General features: G+C 29.8%; 1 protein-coding gene across 1 annotated transcript in view; it reads left to right on the top strand.

The window, feature by feature from the left end:
* The first annotated feature begins 7,332 nt into the window (after positions 1-7,332).
* Positions 7,333-20,115, top strand: part of LOC136978824 (CKLF-like MARVEL transmembrane domain-containing protein 4) — a 38,723-nt gene continuing 25,940 nt past the window's right edge. The window contains exon 1 of the mRNA XM_067274642.1: positions 7,333-7,427. The gene's annotated coding sequence lies outside the window, so the exon portion shown is untranslated. The remainder of the gene's footprint in view (positions 7,428-20,115) is intronic.

Here is a 20,115-nt window from a genome sequence, read left to right as displayed (position 1 = left end):
CTTGTATGTTCTTGTATCTGTTTTCTCGTCTAGAACATGTTCCTTACCGAAAAAAATAGCTTTAGGGTGGAGTTTTGGCATTTTTAGTTAGTGATGTGCGAGTGGGCCTCTCGCCAGACAAAGCTAAGCGATTACATTGATGTTTGGATGAGTGTAACGACCGAATAAAGGAGAGGATGGATGGAGAGCCGACTTACAGGCGCCGTCGTTAAAGTTGATCGAATTTGTCAGAAAAACGGACACACAAAAATGATCGTAATTAATATTAATGACGTTAAATAAATAAACAGAAGCGTTTTGATGGGAAAATAATTAGATTTGTTAATATTATTCAATGAATTACGCAAGTTTTGGAAGATTTACAAGAGCAACAACTAAGTTGAATCATGCGATTTTGAAAGAACTTTGTAACTTGAGAATCTTACGTAAATAGATAAAATGGTAAGATCAAAATCGATTTGTAATAAATTCTAAATTCTTATAAAATTGGAGGGTAGTCCCTCTATTTCAGTTGACTTTGTTTCATGTGTTCGATTACACCTGAGAATATAAATGGTAAACTGAGTTTATAATTAGGACAGCATTAATGCGCGAGTATATCCGGCTATGAACAGGGAGGGGCCTCACTCTTACAGGCCTCATCTCGTTGCTCATTAAAGATATTTTAGTCCTATATCTACATCTATATAATGCCTCTAAAGAAATTGGACCGGGTCTTCAAAAGTGCTTAAAACGGTCCACTTTACAACGTATTTTTTTCTCAAACATGATAAAAGTATCTCTTGGGTCACTCACGATTAATTCTTTTTCTCTCTACTCTTTTATTATTTCATAAACGAATTAATTTAGTTAATTAATTACAAATTAGTCTTTACAATGGTTAACCGACTTTTACTTTGTCTTGTATTTTTAATGGCTTTATCCATTCTATTCGTATATTGTGATGACTTTTCGAGAGGGTGAGGTCCTACATTTGTGACTGGCTCCAGCTTATCTTTATCTTCCACAATAACAATAGATATATGAAACTATTCATTAATTTCTTATCTTATAGGATATCTTACGCATTTTATTTATTTATTTAATATTTTTATTCATATCTTACCTCAATTATTGTTTAGTTTTTGTTAAAGTATGATGAAGTAAACCAAGAGAGGAGCAAATATAATAATTCATAACTAAATTTAGAGTAAGATTAACCGAAAATATAATTTATAAGTAAGTTTATGAAGTTATTTATCAATTTAATTGAATTAAAATCAAGTAATGTAGAAAATTAGTGCAGGAAGTAATCGTGAAAGTAGGAGTTGACCTGTAACTTTATGTCGAAAATTCTTTAATGATGATCGATGAATGAAACTTTCGATAATTTTCTCACTTTTTATTCAATTTTAAGAGCTTAGAAATAATAAAAATTAGATTAAATATAATCCCTTTTATTTATTATACCCTAAATTATTTAAATTTACTTTATGGCTTCGTATAACATGCATCAAGTAAAGAAATAATGATTTTATTCACTAATAATGTTTAACTTTTCTGGCTGTTATATATAACGGGGAAAGTATGGCGATCGATAAAAAATTACCCCCCAATTTTTTCACCCACTTTGAAGCTTAATAACTCCTGTGTATTTTGTTGAAAATTTCAGAAATTTTGCAGGGAGATTTGTGTATTAGGGCCATTGACGCTATTAAATTTTGGTGGTTAAAAGTCGAGGGAGTGGGGAGATAGAAGAGATCACGTGTCATATCTCGAGTGAGATCGAACGTAACGAAGATTTTACTCGTTATTAGCATTTACAGTTTTTTTTTTTTTTATATATATATATATATATAAAATTCATCTCTACCCTCAAAATTAAGCTGTTTGCCATTTTATAATAATTGATAATATAAAAGCTTTTTAAATAAAACCTCATAACAGATGGCACCACACACAATTTTAAATTTTGTCGCGGGGAAAGTTACGTAACTCCTTGCTGGGGATCTTTAATATAATGTTTATTAATTAAAATTGAGACACTATACTAATAAATATATTATAATCTCACCAATTAAGAGATAATACAATAAAATTCTTTAATATTAAAGGGTCTTGTAGTCGATAAAGTAGGACTTAACTGTAAGGGTTGTATGTCCTATAGTTTTCTTTCTATCCTTATAACTTATTCTTTTAAATTATGTAACGCTGACTAGTTCCTTTAAGTGTTATTATATTACATATGTTTATGTAATGAAACTTGTTATAAAAATTCGAGAACTTGACCCCTTTTAGCATCTACGTGACAATTAATTTGTTAACGCGAAGTGTGCTAACACGTATTTACACATTTGTTTATAACTTATGTACGAAGTACAGATGAGAATCACAAGTAAAACTCTAGGTATGTCAACAAAGAGGGTGTGTCTCGAATGTTGCTGACACTAAAAGAGGCATCAGACATTCACACCTCCCTATAATAGAAAATATAAACACGCATTTGTGACGTCACTAGTAGTTAATGAATTCTACAGTTTATAGAAGCTCGTTATTGCTGTGTGTGTGATTTTACTTGCCATATCGTAAAAGTAGTGTTTATGATATGACGCATAGTTATTAAAGTTATATGTTATTGCATGCAGTACACAGCAACTGTTTATTAACAATTATTGATTGTTTGGTAATCAAGAAGTGATGTTTTCCGCATTTTACATTCCTATAAATAGGCGTTGTATTGTGCTTTAGTTACTATTATTACAGAAATTTGGCTGAGGATTTCGGATTGACGTGGGATTTAAAATGAAAAATAGACTCAGGTTTTCTAGCAAAATGCTTGAATTTTTAAGGAACGGATTATAGAATTTCATCGGGAAATGCCTGTGTTTATGTATCACAGACTATGATAAACATTCCTTCAGACATGTTACGTTCAACTGTAGAGAACGCCGTACACAGGATGCAATATCTAGTCCACAAGAACAGAACCTTGAAAGGAATGAATGTACGGAATAAAAGATAATGTGACATTTCAGTTTAGACTGTTATTTACTTGTCTTATTTACACTCTCACATTGCACACCGCCACATTTCCCCCTATCAGTGACTTTTAAAACTAAGTTTTCTTCGCAGAATCCTTATTTTCATATCTTGATTAGTATCCCTATCAAATTTGGCGCCATTCTCGTTGTTAGATGGAATTATAGATGGTTCGAGTAGTCAATTGCCATTCTGTATTTATAATCGAGTATTTTTAACAACAAAAATAATATAAAGTGAACTCATAGTCGAGCAAAAGCATTCACTATGTCAAGAGTTCACTATATACATAAAGAATAGCAAGGACCAACAAAATTGTTCAATATATCGAAAGTTCATTTATATACAATAAAACCTGTTCAAAATGGAAACCTACCAAACCGGAAAAAATATTCGGTAGCACACGAGTCCGGTTTACACAGGTTTTAATATATATATATAGTAAGACCTGTGTTAATAATATTATTTATATATTATTAAATACGATTAAAAAGTAACCTAAATAACAAAAGATTTTAGAAATAATCTAATTTTCTATTTTTATATAACATTTATTTCTAGCATGATATAATTATCTTTGTCACACAAGCTTTTCCTTATTTCGTAACGTTTTATGAAACCTTACATAACCTTGTATAATATAAAAATCTTATTAACATAAAAATACATTCTTCAATTTATATATGTAACATAAATCGATATAATATACAGATTGATTGATTGATTGATTAATTGATTGATTAAATCGATATATAAACAGCATTTTCTATACTGTATTTTACAGCTTTATACCAGAAAAAGAAAAAAACTAGAGTTTTACTCCTAGAGTCCAGGCATGTAAAAGATCCATTCCAGAATCTATATAATAAAATATTGATTATAAAATCTGGAAAATCAATTTATGTACTTTTAAGTGAGTAAGGAGAGAAAAAGTATGTCAAAAGAGGGTGCAGAGGCACTTGCTTAGCCATACTTTCTGGTAAGGTCTACAGAATATGTTCATATTATTTAGGCGTAGATGAGCGTTAACTAGGATTACGTAAAGATAAAACTTGATTATAGAAAACTGCAGACGTAAGGCGAAGCTGAAGTTAAAAACTATAATTTATAATTAATTATAAGATAAAGGAAGTAATCTGTGATTACAGAGTACATCGATAAAAAGATATAAAGCATAAACAGAAGCAAATATGGTATTAAAAATCTTATTTATGATTTGTTGGCTTGAAAGTTGATTTATTTTGTCCTTAGAATCATCTGTAAGTGAAAATATAAATAATATTATATTGAACTTAAAGCTAAAAATTAATCGTAATTACAGCGAAGATAGTAATTATATGTAGCAATAAGATTATATATCAGAATTATTAATAATCAACAGCGTAACCAGAAGGGTCCAGGAGGCCCTCTTAATTTTGTATATAAATAAATGAAAAATTAAGTAAGTACAGGAAAAAGATTTGAATTTGACAACGCACTTATACATCTGTGTACAATATTTAAGAGTTTACTGCCTTAATGATTACATCCGCAGTGGTACAGGGGTGAATAGAGGTTTGCACGTTGTAATTCGGGGTCCCTTAATATCGATTCTAGTTATACCTTTGGTACTAACGGAATTTCTATTATAAAGTACTTTATTGTATATAACTTATATTTATTTTGTAACCGTTCAGTTTGTTTTTACTCTACTGTATTATTACTCTATATACTGTATTTATATTGTAAAAATTAATTACGTCAACCCCTGTGCACGAGCCAATTACTGTTAATCATTTAATTATTTTTTCAAATTATTTTTTAAGTTATTAAATAATCAACTAACTCGATTGATTTGCTTCGAACTACTGCAAGTCATACCAATTAAATTTTATAAAAAATCTAACCTTCTAAATACAAAAAAACCGCAAAGTTTCTATGCATGCTAATAAGAAATTACTTTTATTCTCCTCATATATTTTAATTTTTCCCCATTTTCTTCCGGATATCACTTTCATGCTGATAGTTATTGAGCCTAAAGCATTCTACGATAGCTGTTCTGTTGTTGGGTCTTCGGCTGTTGTAAGGTTACAAAGAGATTTTCTCTTTTAGGATGCCAAAAACATTACACCAATAAAAACTGAATTTGGATATACGCCTGAATTAACAAAGATTTACAAAGTTAATAGTCTATCCATGCATTATCTCTCCTTCAGCGTATAAAGAACCCATTGACAATAATAATTACGCACTATGAAGCAGATATTGGAATCGAGTAAGAGAAGCTTTAGTATTAATACTTATAGCCTCTACCTCCTTACTCTTATCAATAAACGGAAACTACACCAGTCCTATTAATAAACAAGGTCTAAAGTTGTATGAAGTACTAAAGCTGCTGTTTGTATCTATCTACTAAAGATACAAACAGCAGCTTTAGTACTTCATACAACTTCCTCTATGCTGAATACATTCAAAATACTGTCGGACATGAAGGCATTCGGGCATCGTATGTTATCCTGCAATAGTTTGCAGGATAACATACGATGCCCGAATGCCAACTGCCACTCTAAGATACAGAAGTTGCAACTGCCACTCTAGATTCCTCGCATTCTTGCATAGCGAAAGCTGGCGTCCGGTCTAGTCCCCAAATGCTCGATGAGCGACAACTCTGGAGATCAGGCAAGTTAAAGAAGTAGGCACAGTAACGTGGCGAAAACATACCTGGGAACCGTAGCTGTTTGCGATCGAATACTGTCATTCTAAAATACAGCTGCTTGCAGCTCTACCACTAAAAGCAACAAATCAAAAAATTTCCTGAAGATACCATCAATGTCCCTCATACTATTATTAGGAATAACCGAATGCCATAAAAATGACTCCCCAGATCAGCACGCCAACAGTGGTGGCAGTGTACTATTTAGCAGTAAAGGCGGTATAAAGCCCTCAATAGTGGTCTTCCATATTCTAACACGTTTGTCAACCGAGATTCGTGGCTAAAGACAATACCGCACAATCCATAACAATCAATGTTTCTCTGACACGGTACCACTGCAAACGAGCCCGACGATTTCGGAGTGTCATTAATACTCCCTGCATGCAAATTTCTTTCTACTAGTCCCCTGCCAATGTTACACAAAATAACAGTGTTTTTAGACAAGATTCCACCTGTCTCTGGATGGTAAAGACTCGAGAAATTTGAAAAACACATTTAAAAATTAATGATTCGATTAATTTATTTCAACAGAAAAATTTTGGGGCTTGAAAATTAGGCTAATTTTCCTGAAACTAGCATGGCATAACTGATCAAATACCAAAACTTTCCGTAAATTACATAACTAAAGAATCAAAATCGATGATACACCAAAATACTGTGCTTTTATTACACTGATTTTAAAATATTTTATTTACTAATGAAAAATTGTTTATAATCTTTTAGAGACGAAAGGATGAATGGTCATATCTTACACTGAATTCTGCAAAGTTAAAATTGTTACTGTTTGAAATTGACCTTTGTATATTAAAATTTTAAGTATTATTCGTTTATAAAATTTGCTTAAAAGTTGCAACGTAAGTGTTTCAAATTCAAAAAATAGCATGGAAGTAGAACCTATATTAACCGCCACTCCCAACAATGGCATTTTTTACGTATCCATCAGTAGCAGTTATTCAGAGGTTTGACTGTATTTATTTCACTAATTCCTAATGCGATAAAATTTCGAATCTCGCAAGATACGTAATTTATCTGCAACTTGTATGAATCATAAAGGTGACATCAGCAGATAAATAATTTAAACAAATATGTTTGAAATTAAACACATATTTTCATACTTGAATCCATTATTTCATAATTAGTGAAGATACCCTTGAAGAAAATAACAAGGAAGTAATTTTAATGAATATTTAAAATTTTCTGTGTTTTTGTAGGATTTTTATAACGATTCTAATCGAAAATATATAAAATCATATTGTATTTTGTTGTTTCATCGTTCGTTACCAAGCAAAACTACTCAGTTCTTCGGGTATATATCAATACATATACTGTATTTGATCAAAGTTAATTATTTTGTCTTAAAAATCGATAATAAATTAAATATAATGCAAACAATTCTATGTGAGAATATTATTTTATAATTTTAATACAATTTTTTTTTCATATTTAAGTCATAACCGATAACAATACATAAAATATTTTAGTTTTAAATAAAACAATTATAATTGTTATCAATTATATATGAATAATTTATATAAATTTTACTCAAATTTTATCTGTTAAAGTAATAAATTTTTATTTAATTGCAAAATGTATTGTTTTTTTTTTTTTTAAGTTTAGTAAGACAATTTCCTTCCGCTTGGGGGCGATGTCGTTGTTGTTGTTGTTGTAGTAGGTAGCATCGTTTGGTTTCAGGTTGTAAGCTTGTAACCGGAAAAACGTAAGTAAATATTATTGTTAAGTCAATAAAACAAATTTTTTAACGGTTTATCTCGTTATTAAGCTATATATTTAAAATTTCGCATTTATTCAATGTATTTTTAAAGATTACATCTGCTCTGAGGGGGGAGTGGCTGTCTGTTAGTCTGTTGCATTAATCACTTGACTGAAAAGATTTAAATGTTATAAATGAGGAATATATAATATTTCTCACATATACAAAACCTTTACATAAACACACAATGAATAATACTGATTACAAAATACATTATTTGTAATTGTTTGATGATATATATGCTTTTAATATAAATAATTATCTTCATATTTAAATTTGAAGCTTAGCTGTTATCATAAATACATTTTGAAAGTTATTGTATATTTGAGATAACTTGAACATATGTGTGAAAAATAAACCAACTTTTCCTTCTTGGATTGTGTGTGTGAGTTTATTTAATGTTAATTTGATTAGTTTGATATATAATTATCTCATTACAAAGCATTTTGCTTTCTTAAAAGTAGCAATAATTATGTAGTTTGTGTGTTATATCATTTTTCTGTTTTTTTATGAACTGTAAGAAAGTAGAAATGTGATACAGTAAGACCCTGCTTAATGCTGATTTGATATAATGCGGCAGTTGATCGATTCATATATAATACGATTATTCCCGAACACGAACCAATCAGTAAAAGGTGGCAATTTGTCGTAGCACCTGTACTTTCCTTAAAGCTATGTTTGTTTTGTGCAATTTTCGAAAAAATATAACATTATGGAAGCCACATGCAATAATGACTTCGCTTGGCAAGAATTAACTGATAAATGCATGAATGAAATGTGGAAGAAGTTATGGCTGAAGGTATCCAAAAATTCTTAACGAGAAAAGCCTATCTCTGTATTGTTAGGTTGACCAAATTGTGAACCTAATCAATACACCAGGACTAGGAGATGTGACGAGCCGGATATTGGGGAGTTACTGCAGGTTTCTGGTGAAAGCCTTGCCAATGATGACCTTCAAGAACTGGCAAAACAAGGAATTCGTGTAGAACTGAAAATAGTGATTCTGAAAATGAAAAATCCAAAGAATTTCTACAGATTTCTTTGGTAAAAGTTTTGTAATGGTAACTGAAATCGTTGATCAAATTGTAGTGAATAATCCAGGTTTAGAAAGGAGTGCAAAAGCAAGATGAGGTGTTTTGGATGCAATCTCCTGCTACCGATATTTGCTTAAGGAAAGAAAAAAAAGCGACAAATGAAACTACATGACTTTATTGCAAAAAACAAGAATTTCAGAAGAGCCAGGACCTTCGTCACAAAAATGTGAACTTTACATTTCTATGTGCATATGTTTGTGTTATTTAACATATATTAATATGCAAATTAATATAAAAAATAAGTTAAAATTAAAGTAAAATCTGTCTATTTTCGGCTGAGTGTACTCTTTCCCTATTTACTCTATTTTAAAATGACCTTGTTTAACGGTGTTTCGTTTAGTGCTTTGTTGTCTAGGAACACATCCCCCGCATTAAGTGGGGTCTTACTGTACTAGGATTAGGTCTCTTTGCTTCTGAATACTAGATATATATACACTAGTACTGAGTTTCATTGATGTTACATGGGGGAATTAATCCCCTGCGAAGTGACAAAGGGCTGCCACCCGCATCTGCAGTAACTGTCTAATTGTTGAATTGGTACATCCTCACTGCACAGAGTCTCCACTAGGGTTTCTCATTTCCCGGTCTTTTGCTTGTCCCAGGATTCTGGGATAAAAGTGAACTGTTTCCTGAGATAGAATTAATTATTTTTAAGATTTACAAAATATCATGAAATCAAATGATATAATTATTTTTCATTTTTTAAATTAATTTAATATGTTCCGCAACCTCCAAAATCATATTAACAATGCAGTGTAAGATATATATTAAAAATTACCTTTGAATAACGTAGAAATTTCCACAAATAGAAAAAATATATTAAAGTTTGCTGGAAACTGCATACAACAACAAAGATGGCCAAAAAAAGTGCTTTGAATTGAGTTGAAAATTTAAAAAAAAAAAATAACAGATCAAATTTCTAACTTAAAAGGTAATTTTCATTTTTTAAATAAAACATAATACAAAATATTATTGTAAATTTTTATAATAAAATTTTAAAAACCAAAGATGGTCAGTACTCCCATTACTCAATCTGATTCTTATTTCAGTAATGAAAAGTCCTGCTACCGAGAATGTTCTTTCTGATTCAATTGATATGAGTGGAATTGTGTTTAATGCATTTAAGAGAAAACAGATGTTATGTGTTTTTTCACTTGTAGCCTGGTAGCTTCTAGTTCATTTTCAATAATTAAATAAATTCTTCTAACCTTTTAACCGGAGTCGATCTATTTTTAGAATTGCAAATGTTTTCACAGCCCCTCCTGGGCTCTTCTTCAGGCTTCGTCGTATAGGCCGTTAACGTTCGAATAAACATTCGATTCGAATTTCTTTTCTGAATATTATCACGTGCAACAGCTGGATATTTGTATTGCACATGCCCCATGCGCCTCCCTTTAAATGCTGTTTTCTAGCAAAACCTGCCATGCACTGGATAGGATCATTTCTTCCTTATGATTAATGTACATACTACATAATCCCGCCTTAAATATCTCCATGGCTTCTAGCCATTTCAATTGCTGTGGGTTATAGCTGGGTATAATGTTTTTTGCTGCATGCAGGTCCGCCGTTATCTCCTCTTCCGATGCGTACATTGCCAGGGCCATAGTGTATCTACTGTGCTGTATGTCTGACTCGTGCTTCTTTAACCTCACTTTTAACGCACATTTTGTGGAACCAGTATATGTTAGCTGTCTATCGCACCTGCGGTCTTCTAGTGGTACCGTATATACTCCCGGAAGCCTTTCGGAGTTTGGTGGGTCTTTGCCGTTGCTTAATATTCTGAAGAGAGTTTGACATCTTCTGTACGCGATGTTAATTCCTTGTTGCTTGGCCATGGTGTTGTAGTTAGATTTCAGCACTGGATTGTATGTGATAGATATCCTTTCATTTTCTTCCTGTCTGATATTCAATGGTTGTCCTGTTGGATTATTTGCCTTTTGGGAATTCTCATGTCTTCTAGACAACTTTTCAATGAGAGCTTTGCTGTATCCATGGCTTATAGCAATATTTTGGATATGAAAGAGCTTTGTTTCGAACGCTTTTTTCATAGAGGAGTGTGTATGAGCCCTTCTCACTAATGCTCGGAAGGCAGCTATTTTGTATTGAAAAAGGATCATATGAATTTCTTGGGATATGTGTGGAACGTGCTAGGCTTTTGGTATACTGATGTGAGTATATTAGTTCCTTCAAAGTTGAGATCAATATCCAAGTACCCTCGATGAGTCGTGTTGCTCCACCTCTAATGTTAGCCCGTACGGATTATTTAATTATTTCAAAACCGGTGTGTAGAGAGATTGTGTTCATTTTCAAGATTGTAGTACATCTTTTGCTCTCCAGTATTCTTGATTTGTCTGCCTCGGCTGCTTTAATAGCGGCATCAAGCTTATAGCCCAACAATTTGGCAATTTGCTTGGCTTTAATAATTAAGATTATGAAGAAAACTTCATACTTTAGACTTTGTACTCATTTGTATCCTTGCCCAATTTGCACAACCTGGTGTTACACAGTTATTGAATCTACTGGGGATGGTTAAAAATTAAGACAGCATAAGCACAATTATTCCAGATAGGTTTGACAAGTAAAGAATTTTCAGAGTCCTGCTACAAATAAGCTTCATATTGATTATTGACCATTTGTGACATGCCATAATGAGGAAAAATTAAAAAACTAATAAGTAGGTTTAAAATTAATAAATACATATGTATTCTGACAGTTTGAGTTTATTATACTTTCTATTGGCAAAATTTTCACAACCTTAACATAAAATAAAATGTGAATTTTTAAGAAATTTGCATGATTTCCCAGGATGAGAAGAATTTCCTGGGTTAAAAAAACAACCAGGATCCTGTTTGAGAAACCCTAGTCCCCACTTTAGTGAATAAGGCTGTTCTCTGTATTGCCAGGATAGAAGAACAAGAAGAAAACAAAGTGGTATTGCCTGGTCACACCTGCTGTAAGAGCAAGGGAGTCAGAAGACAAGTGAAATAGTATCTTATCCCACAGAACAGAAGTCAGGGGGATCATTGGATAACATGGACAGGGGCAGTGAACCTATTGACATTCTTTCTAATTTAATCTGTTAAAAAAGCTGCAATGTTTTACTTGTCTACATTTAAAAGATATATATATATAGACAGACACAAGGCTATTTTATCAGCTGGAATGTGTTGATAAATAGCATGAAAAAGCATCAGTAGCCAATATGTAGTTGCTCAGTAAAAGCAATACCTAATGTTTAGTCATCATGTATGTGTATTAGCACTTAATTTTCTTCATTTTGTTTAGAAAAAAACTGCGTGTGTATCTAAGCACAGATACACACACAAAACAAAAGCTTGAATTTTAATGGAGGTTGTTATATGGAAAACATTATAAAAACAACAATATAGCATTAAGTATAATTAAATTTTAAAAAATAATTATCTGGCTTATTTTTAATGTAGATAAAATTGAATATGAAATTTTATACTTACTTTCTATCTATTCTTTTAAATTTAATTATTATAAATTATAATATTTTATAGAAAAATGTAATTAATTATATTTTTTCTTGAAAGAATAACAACAATGAAATTGATGTTCTAATTTATAACAGTTTCAATGTTCATGCTAAATCAAAATAGATTGCATTCATTGTATTCCAAAAGGCATTGATTATATTAATTTTTCCTTGAAAAGTCTTTAAACTTATTTTTGTCAACTGTTTAATATAATGTTTCTCTAGACTTAATTGTTTAAAATGTTTTTACACTAGAGAATTTTTATTTTAAATTATATTTTAGCACTGATTTTTGAATCAGTAATTCTTAGTATATCACTCACTTATTACAAAAACACTTTAGCTTTCTGATTACATGAAGGAAAAGTATGATAGTTCCTGGAATTGTTATCATTATTCTTTTTATGCAGTATTTTCTTGTCATGTTTTAACAATGAATAATTTCATATTATTTCTGTTGTTTTAGTAATGTGTTATGTAGTCTGCTTATAAGATGAGTTGCAAGTTGTTCAGGTTGAAATATGACAAGAAAAATGTTTTGAACATTTTAAATTGTGAAATATATTCTAGTTGATAAGTTGTGATCCAAACTTTTCCATCCTCCTGATTGTTTCAGATTTATTTTCAGTATTTTTTTTTTTTTTTGCGTAGAAGGAAACTTTTTCAATGATAAGTCTTCATTCCAAGAATGTACAAAGACAATTTTGCTATCATGGTTAAAGTAAAATAACATTCAAACCTTCTTCAGCAATATGTTTATATAAATTATAAATAATAAAATACTTTTTATAAAAGCATTTATCACTTATAATTCAATTAAAATAAACACAATAATTATAATTGAATTATTTTATTCATATTTTAATTTAAAATTATTTAAATTTTCAGTAAAACGGGATAACGTATAATATAGGATTATCTCAATAGATATAGTCATCGTGCTAAATGAATGCTATAATGATGATATTGATGCATATTACAAATTATAAATAAATAAATAAAATTGAAGAATTCATTGGATAATTAATTGATATTGATAATATTGATTTAAAATTTACAAAACAGTTCTGATATATTTTAACAGTTAATATTATGTCAGTTCTTTATAACAAAAACAGCATGGAGACTAGACACTAAAAATTTATATTGTAGAAATCATCAATTGTAATATATATTATTATAATTAAAAATTTAGAAAAATGAATAATTTTTAAGCCCTTTTTTATTTCATTACACTCATAAATGTTCTTAATTTATTAAATTAGATGATCTGATATGATAAGAAAACAATATGAAGTGTTTTCTTATCATATTAGATAATTTGTTATGTAATTCAAATCATTAATTAGTATGAGATATGAATACATTTTTTAAAAATTTCTTTATTTTATATTGTTTTAAAGAAACAAATGTAAACTGTAATATGTAGCAAATCATTAAAATTTGAAGTTTGTTGATATTTTTAAATGATGTAAATTTAAGCAAAAAGTCTGAAATTATTCATATATAAAAAATTTTGCATTATAAATAGTTGAATCATGCTACAGAAAAGGGATAAGAAAGTATCTTCCTATTAATGCCTCATTTATTTCAATTTTCCTTTAGATTCAATACATTAGTAACCTGTATTTTAGTTTGCTGTTTGTATTTTCTTAATTTATAAATAAATACTGTATTTAGTCAAAAAGTGATTTCTGAATTAAAATAGAAATAAATTCTGAAATTATATTTAAAAACTGATTATAATATATAAATTATTTATCATCCCTGATGCTTAATGATATTAATTTATGCTCATTGACAAAAAAAGCAAAATGGAGTTTTAAATGTCTGAAAACATTAGCAATAATAAAATATATGCTGAAGAAATTAGAGTATGTTAATTGTATTATGTTGGAAAAACATTATATACCAAGCAGGAGACGTTAGTATTGAATGAAACTTTATTAGTGTAGATTGATGATGGTAATAAATGATTTACAGTATCATAGCAAAGGGACAGTATTGTGTGAAACAACGGTACAGTTTAAAAGAACCTATAGTACCTTGTAGGAATTCCTCTTGCCTGGATAAATGTGGTAATAAGGTTGGCATAGAGGGTCACAGATGTTGCAACTGCTCTAGATCCTTAACATTTGTAGATGACTGAAGCTGGCATTCCATTTGGTCCTATAAATCAATCAATAAATCAGTGGACAAGTGAGGAAGTGTGATAACATAATGGAGCCATCTATGGAAAATCCTGTGTGCAGTCTCAGATTATCTTGCTGGAAATGGCTGTTTGCAGTCATGCTTGAAAAGTGGTATCTGGTGCAGGATTTTTTGAATGTATCACTATGCCATTAATATCTCTTGTACCACTATTAGGGATGACCAACTGTCAAATGAGATGACTTCCCAGATCAGCATGCCAGCAGTGGGAACAGTGTGCCAATAGCAGTAAAAATGGGATTGAAGCACTCTTCAGTGTCCATACTCTAACATGATGGCTGTCCATTTCTAAACAACTGAGATTTATCACTAAAGATGATACACTTTTCATCCATTGTGGTTAATGTTTTAATGTCATGGCACCACCACAATTCAATGAAATAGCCAACCTGCATCTCTCAGTTTAGTGATAATGCCTTTCTCAAATTCTCAGCTATATGTAATGTCTTTGATTATCATACAGGCATGCTAGACATATTTGAAGATCTCAAATAACAGATGATAATTAAAATTCTGAACATAATGAGTGTCTGCAAGCCTCTTTATAGGATACTAGAGATAATAATTTTAAGGTGCTCCAGTGGCATTAGCTGTCATGCAATTGGACCATAAGTGTAATCATTTATATATTAGTCTGAGACATACTTGTATGCTGAGTTTTACAGGAATTGGACAATTCTGTCTAAACATATAACCTTTTTTGTGAATTATTTTAGAAGCAAATCAAATTGTTCTTATACTTTAGAATAGCTTACTTTAAAATTCTAAAATATTTGAAGATCATAAAACTGTGATTTATTTCCAAATTAATGAGACTTATTTAAGTAGGTCTAGTGTACAGGAAAATTAGTTTACACTATATTTAACAGATAAATAATTCAAGCATCAATAAAATATATGTATAAACAAATATTAAATTTCACATTATAAACATATTTTCAGTTAAAAAATTGAATAAATAAAACTCCAATTAAAAATTATTTTAATATTAAGAAGAAATGTTAGCATTTGAGAAAAATATTTACAAGAAATCAAATATAATTATAGTATCATTTATTCAAATTATAACAAAGATAGATAATAATTCTAATTTCCTTCTTAATATATTTAAGCTAAATTGATATAAAAATTGAGCATCAAACACAAGACCGTGTTATTTATTAAACACTTGGCACTTTTCCACTTCTATTAGTTGTCAACTAATAGAAGTGGAAAAGTGCCAAGTGTTTAATAAATAACACGGTCTTGTGTTTGATGCTCAACATATAAGAAAACACGGTTTCAAGAATACCTGATATAAAAATATTCAAATTCTTTTAGTATAGTTGTAACAAATATTTTTATAAGTAAATAATTGTATGTGTAAGTCATGGAAGGAAAAGATATATCAAAGTACAATAAGGAAAGTCTGAGTAAAGAAATATACCAACAATTCTTATATATTAAATAATTATATAAAAAATATGCTTTCAAGGAAAAATGACTAAATATTAAAATTTTACACAAAATAGACAATAACTAAAATAAATATTATTTTCTTGATTTAAGTTTTAGTTTGGAAATATTTTATGTTTAGATTTAATACTATACTTTTATTTTTATAAAACTAAAAGCCTACTAAATGCTTTCTTTTTGATGTTAAAATGCATAACTACAAAATAAAAAAGCTTTCATACTAAATAAATACAAAACATTGCTTTATTGGATCAAAAATATGTTTTCAGCAGTGGCGTGCCGTGACATTTGATGACAGGGAAGCTGTGTTTCTGTAAGAAGCCGACTTCCAGGGGCAATCAGTTAATTGCGCGTCAGTGATGGTCTAGGGCAGTGGTTTTTAACCTTTTTATACTCGCGGCCCACCAAATATTTCATAATTTTTTTGTGACCCCCATTTTTTAATAATAATTTATATTTGATAATTTGATAATTTATCTATAATAAATTGATTTTTTTATTATTGCTTTATTTTTTATATAATAAATGTAAATCATAACTTTATTATTTCATTATCTATTTAAATAACATTCAAACTTCACAATTAAACATAAAAACTCATTAATTTTTAACAGAAAATAAAATAAGAAACATGTTGATAAATCGATCCAATGTCGATGCTAAAACTAAACTAAAACTAAAACGCCCACTTGTCGTAAGGATTTTGCATAACTTTTGCAAAAATATTTAAATTTTCAAAGCCCACTATTTTTCCTAATTATTTTTAAAATTCCAAGCATTAATAGTTTCTTAAAATTGCTTTGGAATAAAAGAAGTAAATACTGCGGTGTAAGTAGCATATTTACATTTATTTCTTCTGTACTAACAAAGTTGTATGTAGGAAGAAATACAAAATAAATAAATAAAAACTAAATAGGAAAACTTTATCTTTCTTATTTCACTTTTCAATACGATATTCGGATTATACATCAATTTTCTTTTTATTATATTCTGAAGGAAATTTTGCATAATTTGGCGGCCCCCGGCAAACTTCTTATGGACCCCCAGGGGCCGCGGCCCCCTGTTAAGAATCACTGGTCTAGGGTCCATTCGTATTCATTTGTTCGATAAGCCAGTAAAAACTGTAGACTTCTCTAAATGTATTTTTAATATCACAATTACGTTCTGAATCGCTAGCCACGATATAAGGGCTAAAATTAAAATAAATTATAAAAACTTACTCGGTGAAATAAAATGTGTGGTGGATATACATACCTGGTACATTGTATTGTTCGATTGTATTAATATACTTTTAAAGAAAATTATAATTAAAATATAGCTTTGTAAAGAAACGTTCATAAAAATAACATAAATATAGTCTTTACTTTTTAAATCTTAAAACAATCCACTTAGTCAAATATCTTGATACGAGTAGCTAATGGATGGAACTAGTGACGGTCCAGGTAGGTGTGTAGTGAGTGTGTGCGTGCCAAATCCCGAGGGTGCCAATACCGGTCAATGTCAAATGCCTCTTTTGTCGCATCACTAGTATATCTCAAAGGACGCCACAGGGCTGTTGTAAATTTTAAACGTTTCTCACCGTAGCTGTAAAAATCTAACTATGTTAAACTTAATAGTCATTCATTTTCTAACTAATTCGTTTTAATACCAGGTGTACACGGAAATCAGTTTCCCACTGTACTGAGCGAGTGATTGGTTCTGTTAAGCTTTTGTTGAAGTAAAATTCTGGCTCTTTCAACAGGGTTTTATTTATGTCCCCATTCCCTAATCTCTTAATTATTTAGTCACTTCTTAAGTAGAAATAAGTCGAAACCAGTTACTTTGCACCTGAATATCTGTAGTCTTGGGAAAACAGTGGAAAGACAAATTTTTATGACAACGGATATATAAATCGTAAATTTAAGGAAAATAAATTCTAGAGCTTTTTTTTTTGTACCATTGTATGTACTGTACATCTCATTCATTAAATTTGGTTGTAAATGATGCTTCCAAAGTAACAGTTAATTTTTAACACTACTAGAATTGTACACATTTTTTCTGCATCCCCTTACAGATGGGACATACTAAATCGTAATATCACCGGTTTAACATTGAAATCCGTAAGTAATATAAGATGGGAGAGCGGAATAAACGCAGAATAAATATATCAAATATTTTAATGGAGTTTTTTTTAAACTCCTGTCAACTATACAGAACTATCATAAAAACGTGCCAGTAAACTCCTATCGGTTGGGTTGTTATAAATTTAGTCTAGGGTGGGCAACCCTTTTTATAACATGGGCCAGAATAAATTTTACGTTTTTTTCCGTGCCGTAGTAGTTAATGACGGCACGCCACTGGTTTTCAGGCTTATAGACCTAATTTCTGGGAACACAAAATCCAAAAATACTTTAAACTTCTATATTTTTTTGTTGTAATAAAACAGTATTTTATTAACAAATGTAAAATTGTATGAATTGTAAAAATAATACAATGCAGATCCACTATTTTTTTAAAAAAATGTGTAGTTTAATTAGTTACGTTAAACATACTTTAATTATTATAAATGGGAATACATTTAACAAGTTGTCTTCTTAATTAAAATGCAAATACAGATACAAGTGAAAATTATAAATATTTTTGATGATAATAGTATTATTAGAGAATGAAAGTGAAGAAGTTGGGGTAATATGACTAGAGAATAACATAAAACTATTATAAAGAAAATTTAAATAACTAATATAAAAGTGATTTCAGTATTCTTCTTGTTAACTTATAAATAGAAAATTTTATTTAAGATATAAACATATTTGAATTTTGCAATTTAGTTTTACAAATATACTGTACCAGTAATAGGATTTAGAGCAGCATTTTACATTTAAAATTTTCAATATTTGTTCATACAAAAATGTAACAGTTTAAACTTTAGTGAATTCTCTTTTGTATCATTTTTTATGCATTATTTTTTATTGTATTAAATCATTTGTAGATCGTTCAATTCTTCTCAGATTTATTGTTTCATTTTTCTGAACAAACTTTTAAGATATTTAGTTATTTAATCATGACTTAGTCATTCTTAATCAAATTTTAAAAGTTTATGTATAATGGTTTTTTTCCCAGAAAAAAATGTAGTGTGAAAATAATGCAGAATGTTTTCACATTAACGCAGTATTTTTAAAACATATTTCTATTTCTATTATGATTTTTTAAGTATACCTACTTAAATTTCCAGCAAATTATGAAAGATTATACTTTAAAAAATATATAAATTGCATAAGTTGCTTAAAAATTTTGTATTTCAATTATGAAAAAAAACCACCATTTTGAAATTTAAACAAAATATTGAAAAGAAAATGAGCAATTATTTATTATGACATCGTCACAATGCTGAGCTAATTTATTTCATTTAAAATCTATGCTTTCCACCTCAAATTAATACTCTAGTGTCTTGCCCCTGTACATCATACTTTTCCTTCAACAATAGAGTCTTGCCTGTCATCTATTAACTACTTTCAGAGAAAAAGTTTTGAATTGAAATAACAGGACTTTCAGACTTTCAGTTTGCATTGGAAGTTTGTCTATAGTTAATCAAGGCCTCCTGCCCCTAAGGTATCCATATCTGGTCTCGGATTTCATCTATGTATCTCCGTTCTCAAGATAAAGGAAAGTCAGATTGATGAACGACAGTGGGAGTTTAAAGTCTACAATTTTTTCAAATTGCAGCCGAATCACATTAAAAATAAATATTAGTATTGAGAATTCATTTTAAACTTTAAGCAGTGGTGGGTTCAGCACTGTTTCTGCAGAACACTTCCTAAAATATTTTTAATTTGACACACTGTTATTAAAATTGTACTTATAATACTTGTTTAGTCAATTTACTGCAAAAGTGCAATTTGCTTCATTTGCAACTTTTTAACAGCTCAATGAGACTAGAGCGGAATAAGAGAGAGATATGCAATAGAGCAATAAGTGCACATGATAACTTGTCACTGACTTGTTGCCATGACTGTGATTGATCTGTGACACCTACCACAGTCAAGTGTCTAATGTTTTATGCTTGACTTATGGGTATAACAAAACCATAAGCTCTAGGCACAAATATCTGTTTCTGGATACAGGAATTGCAAGAAGTAAATACATTAAACAAACAGCCAGTAGTTTTGTCTGAGTAAATACATTTCTAGGATGGTTTTTTTTATATCAATATTAAGGCATTGATTTCTATTAGTGGATAGTACCTAGTATGAGGGTAAGGATTTAATCATACAGCCAATGATCCTCAGGTAAAAGGAAAGCAAACCACGAAAGACTCTAATCAAGAGGCATTATGGAAATATTTTAAATCATAGTTTTATTGTTTCTTTTTGTCAGTGATATTTAAGCTTTTGTGCAT

This window comes from Centruroides vittatus, unplaced genomic scaffold (genome assembly GCF_030686945.1).
Source record: "Centruroides vittatus isolate TY-2023 unplaced genomic scaffold, ASM3068694v2 contig_551, whole genome shotgun sequence".
Classification (NCBI taxonomy): domain Eukaryota; kingdom Metazoa; phylum Arthropoda; class Arachnida; order Scorpiones; family Buthidae; genus Centruroides; species Centruroides vittatus.
This window is presented reverse-complemented; position numbering and strand designations above follow the sequence as displayed.